Below are 10,628 nucleotides of genomic sequence, written 5' to 3' on the forward strand. Positions count from 1 at the left end.
GGAAATAAAAGGTTTTGTGAGGAAAACAATTTTGACCATAAATTTTTCCAGCAATTGCAGAGTTCTATAGAACATATAAGCAAACAAACCCTAATGCCCCGACTATCCCATTTATCCTGTGCCATAACACCACTTCCTGCTTTGTAAATTTTTAACTTGTGGGGACTTTCCTTTTCTCCTCTCTTTTTTAAGCTCAGTTCCTGTTGCATCCTGATCTTTTGATTGGCAAAAATGACCTTCTGATGTAAAAGAAGCAAAAATTTCCAGATTTAGATTACTAGGGAAAAGCAAGAGATTATCAAAGATCTAAATAATGCAACCAATAGCAAAATATCCTAGTAAATCATACTAACCCAGCTAAATTAGATAGCACTGTCCATATACAATTACACTGTTTTGCTCCCATGATAGCCTTTAAATGTGACATGTTATTTGACATGTTTGCAATTAGGGCTTAGAAAAAAAATCAATTTTTTTCTATTCCACTTAAAATAAAAAATGAACTGTTTTCCAATGAAATGCACCTTTTTTATTCAAGATAGAAAAAAAGTAATAGAACAAACATATCACAGCTGCATTATGAAGATAGACATTTAAAGTCCAATTTTATTAGATTTTATGAAAGGCAGAACCCAGAAGTAATTACTAGCATGCTGTATTTACTTTTGCATCATTATCCTTATTCACTTTGCCCCTGGACTTTTAACAAGCAGTGAGGTAGACAGTAACCTGGAGGTCCTGGGTGAGCTTCTGAAGAAGCTCTGTGGGAATTGTATCTGTTACCTCCTCGCACGAGGGCACTTTGATCCTTTTGTCAGACCAAGACCCAGAGAAGGACCAAAGAAAGGTGTTCTCCATCCTTCTACCTTCTACTTTCCTCTAGTGTTGGTTCCAAATTGCTCTGAATAATTCACATGCACTGGCTATGTATTAATACTTGAAAGTGAGATCCTTAACTGAATACTGTGCTTCCAACTTTGTCATTCATCCTTTCTCATAGTCACTTATTGCTACTTGTATTCTCTTAAAATCTATAATAAACATTTGATATTTTTTCCCTTTCAGGAAGACATTTTGACCTTTACCATACTCTTGTCTCATCATTACATATCAGAGACATGTACTAGTAAAAATCACAACAATAACAATAACTGACTATCATCAAGTCAGTTCTGACTCATGTTGACCCTCTGTGTGTCACAGTAGAACTGTGCTCCGTAGGGTTTTCAATGGCTGATTTTTCAGAAGTATATTGCCTGACCTTTCTTCCCAGGTACCTCTGGGTGGACTCGAACATCTTACCTTTTGCTTGGTAGCCCAGCACATTAACTGTTTGCCCCATCAGGGACTCCAATAACAATAATAAACTAGCATTATTTATGTGTTAACCATGTACCAATCACTGTTCTAAGTGATTTATATGAACTGTCTCATCTGATTTTCACAACTACTCTATATTTACTATTATTATTATCATCTGCTATCAACAGATTAAGAGATCTCAGCAATAACTCCTAAGGAAATCATTATAATTCTTGTTAGTTACTTTATTGCAAATGGGGGTTTTATGATACTTACATAAATTCTGAGATGAATTTTGCCTAAAACAAACCAAACATTGTGGTAGGCAGAAAAATTGCCCTCTGAAGATCTCCACATTCTAGTCCCCAAAACCTGTATCTTATTTTACATGGCAAAAGGGACTTTGCAGATGTGTTTAAGTTAAAGATCTTGAGTTGGGAAATTGACTTGAATTATCTGGGTAGGCCCAATGTAGTCACAAGGGTCATTATAAAAGGGAAGCAGGTGTGTTGAGTAGGAGGGAAGTTTAAAGATGTTACACTGCTGGCTTTGAAGATGGAGGAAAGGGTCATGAGCCAAGGAGTGCAGTTGGCCTCTAGAAGCTGGAAGAGGTAAGGGAATTGATTTTCCCCAGAGCCTTCGGAAGAAACACAGCCCTGCGAACACCTTGGTTTTAGCCTACTGAAACTAATTTCGGACTTCTCACCTCCAGAAGTGTGAGATTATAAATTTGTGTTATTTTAAGCCACTAAGTTTATGGTAATTTTTACAGCAGCAATAGTGAATGAATACAAACATGAACACTGATCTAATGTGTTCAGTGTTATTATATGGTATGAAAAAAAAATACGTAACTCCAGAGGAGGGGCCAGGAGGAGAGTCTCTTTAAAGGAGTCCACACTAAGTTGAGTTTAAAGGAGGAGTGGGATTTTTCCTGTTGGGGCGAAGGAAAGGGAGAGAAGCATATCCAAGACATAGAAAACAGCATGAACAAAGGCCAAACACTTGTAGAATTTCCAAAGAAAAAGCTAGTAGTTGGCTGCAGTTTGAATACAGAGTACTGGGCACTGGAGGATGGAAATGTCTAGAAAAAGTTCTGATTATAAAGGCCCTGATGCCATATTAAGGGGTTGGAATTTTGTACCAAGAGATTTTCATCAGGGAGTGATTTGAACAGAGAATCCTTTTGTAATGTGAATAGTCATGTCCCAATTTATGTTTCATGAGTTCATGCTTTTGCGTATTGGGTTTATTTTTTAACAGGGCAATTTATATTTACAAGGAAGGAAGAATTCTTTATATTAATGCTGACAGCAGAGAGAGACAATCTGCTCAGATCAGACCAGGCCAACTCCCAGGGTGCTAGATAGGAATTCCAGCAGGGGTGGATCAGCAGGGCTACTCTCTGTCCCCACCCCCAACTACTTCACGTCATTTGAAAAATGCAGTTTTTACTTCCTAAATCTAGCAGTTCTACTTATGAGGTCATTTTTGTGTCTGTAGTTTGTCTCATCAACTAGATCGTTAGCTCCTTGAGAATACAGGTAGAAATCCCAATGACGTTGGATGGAGCTGGCCTGGGAGTAGACTTTCAGTTAGCAAATAGTGCAATGAGCACATGGCCAGAGCACCCAGATCCTTGACTTAGAGTTGTTTATTTACTAGTCTTTATTTTATTTCTCACAAAGGTCCCATTCTACAATGCTGAGATGGTCAGGATCCAACAGGAATGATCCGAAATGCACCCTTTTCCTCCATTCAGTTTAGAAGTACCCACTTGATGCGGGTTTCCCACATGAACATTATTGTCTCTCATTTCTTTTCTAACAACAAGGTTGTTTCTAAACAAAAGCCTAACTTGAATGCATCTTTCAATTGAGAGAATTATATTAAATGTTTCCTATACAGAAGGACAGCAGGATTTAAGGATTTAAGTGCCTGGTTAACACCTTATATGTGACCTTGGGCATGTCACCTATCTTTTTTTAACTTATAAAATGGGAGTAAAAATAATCTTTTTTATTTTATTTTTTAGAAGGGAGAATGTTAGAGTTTTGTGAGGACCAAGGAATATGGATATTGTTGTAACTAATTGTACACAGGTGAGTTTTAGTCCACGTGGCATACCAGGTTGAGGGGTGCATGTCAAAGACTGTTAGGGAGTTTTACAATCTCATAATCTTTTTATATAATTGCTTTTTGAAGGAGAAGTTCATGAAGGCTTTTTGACCAGGACTAAATGACTGAATTAAACAGTTTTTGCTGAATCAAACTCGTCTTTTTATGAGCCTCACTGAGGCTATTTATTTGCCTAACTGCTCTCAGTAGAGTCAACCCAGACTTTACATAGGTCTCTGAAGTTCGGCTTCTTAATTTCTAGTAGCTGTAGGAACTAAGGGAGTTTCACTCTGCGGTCAAGTCAGGATGTAGAAGAACTACACTCTAAGCAAGGAAATCACATAGGTGTCTTTTTGTGTAAAGTGGGCTTAAGAAATATTTCTGTATGATAAAGATGTAATAAAAAAAATGTTTTGAAAGAGTCCTGGAGCTAGCCTTATTTAAAGTTTCCCAGACAACTTAAAAGCATTTTGTTTTAACAAGCTGTTTCTGGGAAATGAAGTACTGGTCCTGAATGGTTATCATCCCTGAGACATCTGGTTAGAGCTGCTCAACATCAACCAGTGATGTTTTTATGACTTCTCCTGAAAGATATGTAACTGTAAGCCGCTGTACCAAATTCCCCACCTCCTAACCCACCCTTCTTGCAACCTCAACCAAAGACTAACCAATCAAATGACTCTATTATAATTTCATTGTTCCTTGGACTATATCTGTCCCTGTTAGAGGCTCTCTTGCTGGAGTCATCAGTTTTCACTTATGTGAGCTGGTGTTTCTCTGCATTCAAATGTACCATTTCTTTTGAATAATGAATAAATTTATTATTCTTCTGAATAAATCCTCCTAAGCTCATTTTAAGGACTGAGTGGTTTTGCTCTCTACAACAATTTGAGGGCTCATCTGGGATTCCAAAAGCAGCCCCACCATGTCAGATCTGAGGATCATGGTCCAGAGTTTCTGGCACCAAATTTGAAGGCCTTTTGTGGCTTTTATCCATTTCTCTGAGGCCTTGAACTCCACAGGTTGGAGGTAAGTGCTCCTCAGAAAGAACTTCCACTCTTTTGTGTAGAGGTTTTCTGAAGAATTATTGTCTCTGCTTTCTTTCCTTTTTTTTTTTTTCTGTTCCTTTCTTGAAATTGGTGTGGCAGCCTTGCTAATTGTTGGTGTGTGTTGCTTTGAATTGGTAAAGTGACTAATTAATTTTGGGTACCGTCTAGTGTATCTTTTTTTTGAAAGAAATTGGTAAGGCTGGTCTGATTTTCCCTTTGTAGGCACATTAAGCTTCTGCATCTCTGATTCACATGTACATTTCCTTGGTGACATGGGTAATATCAATTCCAAAGAGCATTCGAGTTCCCCCCTTGGAACCCATGCTGCTTTCACAGTGGACCGCTACGACCCCAGCAGTGTGTTATACCTGAAACATTGGCATGATCTTAAACTAGCTTCTCATTAAACAGTATACATATTGTTTTATGACATTGGTTAACAAGCCCATGACATGTCAACACTCTCCCTTCTTGACCTTGGGTTCCATATTACCAGCTTTCCTGTCCCTTCCTGCCTTCTAGTCCTTGCCTCTGGGCTGGTGTGCCCCTTCAGTCTTGTTTTGTTTTGTGGGCCTGTCTAATCCTTGACTAAAAGGTGAACCTCAGGAGTGACTTCATTACTGAATGCATACAATTCGCCAATGACTCCTCTCTGCTCCAATATGTTCCCAGTTTGTTAGTCTGTTCTCTTTCAAAAGATGCATGTTTAAATGATAGAATTATGGTGTTACTCACCTTCAATAAAATATTACGGCATATTATATAAGCACAAGGAGTTTCCATAGATGCAAAAAGAAAGGATCCAGTTCTGGCTTTCCCCGTCCCTAACACTAAGAAGCAGCTAAGTGGATTCTTGGGGCTTTGTGGCTACTGTCATGCCTTGATTCCTAATTTCTCCCTAATAGCTCAGCCATTTTATTGGGCTTTTAAGGGGACCTACACCTGACCCATTTCAGTTGTCTAAGGAAGGTATCCAAGCTATTTCTGAGGGAAAAGAGTCACTTCTAATCACCCCAGCTTTAGGATTTCCCAACTATGAACTGGATTTTTTCTTTGCATGGCCTGGAAACAGCTGGAAATGCTTTGGAGGCCCCCACTCAGACTCCTGGGGGTGGGCAGCGGCAACCTGTGGGGTACTATACCTTGCAATTAGAGCCAGTAGCCAGGTGATATCCTCCATGCCTTAGAGAAATTACCACACAGCCTGGCTGGTGGAAGGCACAGCCAATATTTTACTTCAAAAATATTTAGATGTGTACATTCCCCATGCTGTGGCTGCAATCTTACATTTTTCCTTAAGCCAACAGTTTTCAGCCAGCAGGATAACTTCCTATGAAGTTCTAATTTCAGCTTCCCCCAACATTAGGTTGCAGAACATTAACTCTTTAAATTTAGCTACCCTGTTGTCTATACCTGATGATTTTGAAACTGTCCCTCATAAGCGCCTGGATTTAACAGACCAGTTCCTCACTCAGAGACAAGACGTGAACCTCATTTGGTTTTTTTTTGTTAATGGGTTATATCTAAAACCAGATTCCACTAATTCTCATTATCAAAGTGGATATGCTATTACCACCTCTACTGAGGTCCTGGAAAGCAGCCCAGCATCAGATATTACTTCAGCCCAACAAGCTGAACTGATTGTGCTCACCAGAGCTTGCAAGTTGAAGTCCATAAAATCAGTAACCATTTACATGGATTTGAGGTATTATATCTGAGTTGTTCATGATTTTGGAATTTATGGAAACAAAGGGGGTTTCTAACATCATCCAGAAACCAAATTAAAAATGTCCCCTTGGTGGCTGACCTGTCTCTTACTCCCTTCTGAGACCATGGTAGTTAAAGTCTAGGCCCATAAACTTAAAAACATTTCCCAAACGGAAGAAATAAAAGGAGATGCTTTAGCTGATATGACTACCAAAAGGGCTGCATCTCAATCCGCTCATGACAATCCCTGTCATGGCTAGGATGAAAAGGAGGGAGTAAAAGAATTATGTCCTTCAAAACTGTCAAACTCTAACTTTTTGAAAACACTGAGCAATGTTACATTAGGCCTGGCTAAGTCGAACCCATGCCTTTTAAATTTTTCCCAATTTTATGACCTCTTAAAAATCCTCAGCAAATACCAACAAATGGATTCTGAGGAAGAAGTCAAGGGCTGGAGATATACTGAGTGCTTTCAGGGCCCTACTGTATTGTTGCAGATAGGCGTTGGCAATAGACCTGTCCTGCCTGCTTGTTTGCATGTGCCCCTTCTCTGAATTTGTTTTACAGACATGAGGGGCATATCTGGTGATGAAATGATTAGTTTTTTACAAAGACATTTTTGGGGAAATTTTTTAGCTGCAGCCAGCCTTGTATACTCTTTCACCCATATATATTCTTCCAGCCATGCCACTTCTTCTGTCAGTGAAATGCTTTTATGCTGATGACTGCTTCTAGCACTGATCGTTACAGACTTTCTTATAAGCATTGTCCTGATAACCCCTCTATTCATGGCAAACAACATACTTGCAATGTAGAATCCCTTGGAGCGGCCAAGGGCATAGTGATTGAAGACCCTATATGGAACCCTCCTGTTTGGCATGATTTAGTCTGCCACCAAGAATATGCTCCTGAATTAGAGGTAGAACAACAGATGATAAAAAAAAAAAAAAGAAGACTGTAAATTAAAACAAAAACAAAAACTTCCTTATGGGAAGGGCCTGATGCCAAACCTGTTGTCCCCAAGGACTTTCATATTCCCCTTGCAACCACCCTCCATATGAAAGAACGTTTGGTCAGAGACAAAAGAATAAGCATTTTATAAAAAATGTTTTTGGGGACATTTTGGAAAGCTAAAATGTAGTCAGACAATATCTGTCTGCTTAGGATTTAATCCAGGTAAACATTATCAACCTCCACCTGGAAAGTATCCCTTACCAACTGGGCCAATGCTTCAGTGGTAGATAGATTTTATCCAGTTAACACCTGCCAATGGTTATAATTTTGTACTAGGTATGATTTGCAGGTGCTCATATTGGGTTGAGACCTTTCCCTGTCAGAAGCCCACCGCAGTATTTATTGCAAAAATTCTGTTAGAAAATATCATTCCCATGTGGGAAATTCCAGCTGTCCTTTACAGTGACAGAGGATTCACTTTACGGAACAAGTAATAAAGACCTGTTGTATTTCTTTTCTCATTTTTCAGAGACTGAATTGTCCTTATCGCCCCCAGTCTTCCTGGCCTCGTGGAAAGGACCAAAGGAATCATAAAAACTCAGTTGACAAAGCTCACAGCATCTATGGAATTGACCTGACTGCAGGCCCCCCTGTTACTGTTAATGAACCTAAGAGCCCCTCCTTTCGGCCTGAATAAATTAGCTCTTTTTGAGACTTTAATGGGTCAGGCAATGAACTTACTGTATTCAATAGTCATTATAGATTCAAATTTAATCCAAGCTGATTCGTTGAAGTATTGCCAATCTTTGATTCATTATGCTAGAGAACATGCTACCTTTCTTAAAGAGGCTTTTAACAATAAGAATATTGGAGTGCCTGCTACCTCTCCTCTTCTACTAAGAGATCATGTCTATTGGAACGGGCATCAATTAAATGATTCCCTTGAACCTTGATGGAAGGGACCTTACTTAGTCTTACTCATGAATTCTTGTGCTGCCAAATTACAGGGAGTCAAGGTGTGGATTTATTTATCCCAACTAAAGAAAGCTCTGACTCACAATTGGACTGTTGAGCCTCATGAAGGACTGAAATTAAAATTCAAGCATTACCAGGAAGAGAAACAGATGACAGCTGGGTAGACTGCTTTCCCAAGATTTCCAGATTTGACCTGAAACCGCCTATGCAGCTTGCAGTAAAATTTGGACTGTTTGCCTTTTTCTTTATCATTTTAAGTGTGTTAGTATTGTTAGTTGCTATGCGTGATTGTGGAATTATATCTTGGTGGTTTTGGTGATTATATTATGCCAATTGTATCTTTTTAAAATAAGTTGTGTAAATGAGGGCTTTAACTCTTTTAAAATTTTTTATTAGCCACAGGGATCATAATTTTTAGTTGTGGCTATATTGGTGATTTTAGCAACTCATTTGTGAGGCCACCTTCTGACCATTATAGTTATTTTTGCTTAATCCGAGTTTATAACTTGTATGGGAATTTAGGATCACTAGCTCTTTGCTTGTCTTAAGTTTTATAATCACTTCCACCATTTATATTTTATTAACCCCTTGCCATTAATGCCAGTTGCAGGTTAATTTACTAAGAATTTCATGAATTTTGAAAGAACTTTGTATCTTTTTATCATCAGCATTCTAGTTATATTGGTGAGTAGTCATCTTATTCTCGTTTATGCCTTTCATTGCTGAAGTTTATTCTGTCATCACTATCATTCGTGTGCTCATAGCCCTTGTTTATTTCTTTTGGGCTGTGTTTCTCCACTATGAAGCCCTTCTTAAATTTTCTGCCTGCACTGCAGCTCATCCCAGCTCCCACTAACTCCTGGCACAAAAATGCTTTTGTCAGGCTAGCTCAGGCAGTTGCATGATCCACAAATCTTACTGATTGCTGGATCTATCATCCTTTACCCAAAACTGTACATGAGAACTCAGATCCATTAGCTACTACCATACTGAATTATAGTTATTTTTCCCCCGCTACCATCAATTTTAACATCACCTTTAGGGAAGCCATACTGTGTGAGACCGTGTCATCCTTCTGAAATACCTACTCAATTCCTGGTCCCATGTTTACATCTGACACAGATTAAAGAGTGTTCCAAAAATACCCTGGACCTCTTCTTTAGAAAAATGGGCCCTTAATTACATATAACACCCTTCCCAGGTATTGGAACGTGGCTTTTTCAGGAAATTTAACAGCAGGTCTACAGGGAAAAAGGTCTTTTTTTGTCCAAATATGGAATTGGCTAAATTTAGGATGACCGTCTATTTGCAACAACTCCTTGACAGAGAATTGGCTTAAACAGATGAATCAAACTATCTCAGTTATCTAGAACTGCTATAAGAGAAATACCTATGTGTTGTAAATCCTACCTATATGATGTTAATGAGGCAGGATTAGAGACGGTTATGTTAATCAATCTACAAGATTAGGTTGTGTCTTAAGCCAATCTCTTTTGAGATACAAAAGAGAGAAGCAAGTAGAGAGACAGGGAGACCTCATACCACCAAGAAACAAGAGCCAGGAGAATAGCATGTCCTTTAGACTGGGGTCTCTGAGCTGAGAAGCACCTCATCAGGGGAAGATTGATGACAAGGACCTTTCTCCAGAGGTGACAGAGAGAGAAAGCCTTCCCCTGGAGCTGGTACCCTGAATTCAGACTTCTAGCCTACTACACTGTGAGAGAATAACTTTCTATTTGTTAAAGCCATCACTTGTGGTATTTCTGTTATACCAAAAAAACCAAACCCAGTGCCGTTGAGTCGATTCCGACTCATAGCGACATAGCAGTGCTAAATGACTAAGACAGTTGGGAAGCCAACTGATATATCAAAGAAGAAAAACCAAACCATGTTTGTTCGGGAATGTATAACCAGGTGTCTTTTTCACATACTTTTGCAATATCATGTTCTTCTTCTCCTGAAGTGTTAATCCAGGTACAGCAAGAAGTGTTAGCTATAGCACAGACACTTCCTTGCTGGGATAACAAGAAATCTAGGGCAATTAGATCATCCAAAACTACTTGAAGAGTAAGTTCAGTGATTTCTCTTGAGCAATCATAGCATTGGGAACATCATCTATTCCTTTCAGGGTTCTGGAGATGTTATGGACAGTGTGTTCTAAATCTCCTACTCCATACCAAGGGAGGAATATTCTTTAAAAAACTATAACCTAAACCAGGGAGCTCCTTTAAAGGATTCCCTGTATCTCTCCCTTACCCATCTCTTGACCTCCTTTCTAATAGTTTCAAGTGGTTAGTCCAGCATAAACTTTCATTGTAAGAATGGATGTCTAAAGGGATTCCCATACGGCCTAAGATACATTGACCTGTCATATTCCAGCCATACAAACAGGGAAAGTCTAGGTATAGAAACTGTTATTTGGATTTGTATTGGCAGAGGTGGGGTATCTTGATCCTCCACATAAAAATAAGTATCCTTATGGAGTATATATTATGCCAGTCCTGGAGTCTTACCTGGGAGAGG

This window comes from Elephas maximus, chromosome 2 (assembly GCF_024166365.1).
Source record: "Elephas maximus indicus isolate mEleMax1 chromosome 2, mEleMax1 primary haplotype, whole genome shotgun sequence".
NCBI lineage: Eukaryota > Metazoa > Chordata > Mammalia > Proboscidea > Elephantidae > Elephas > Elephas maximus.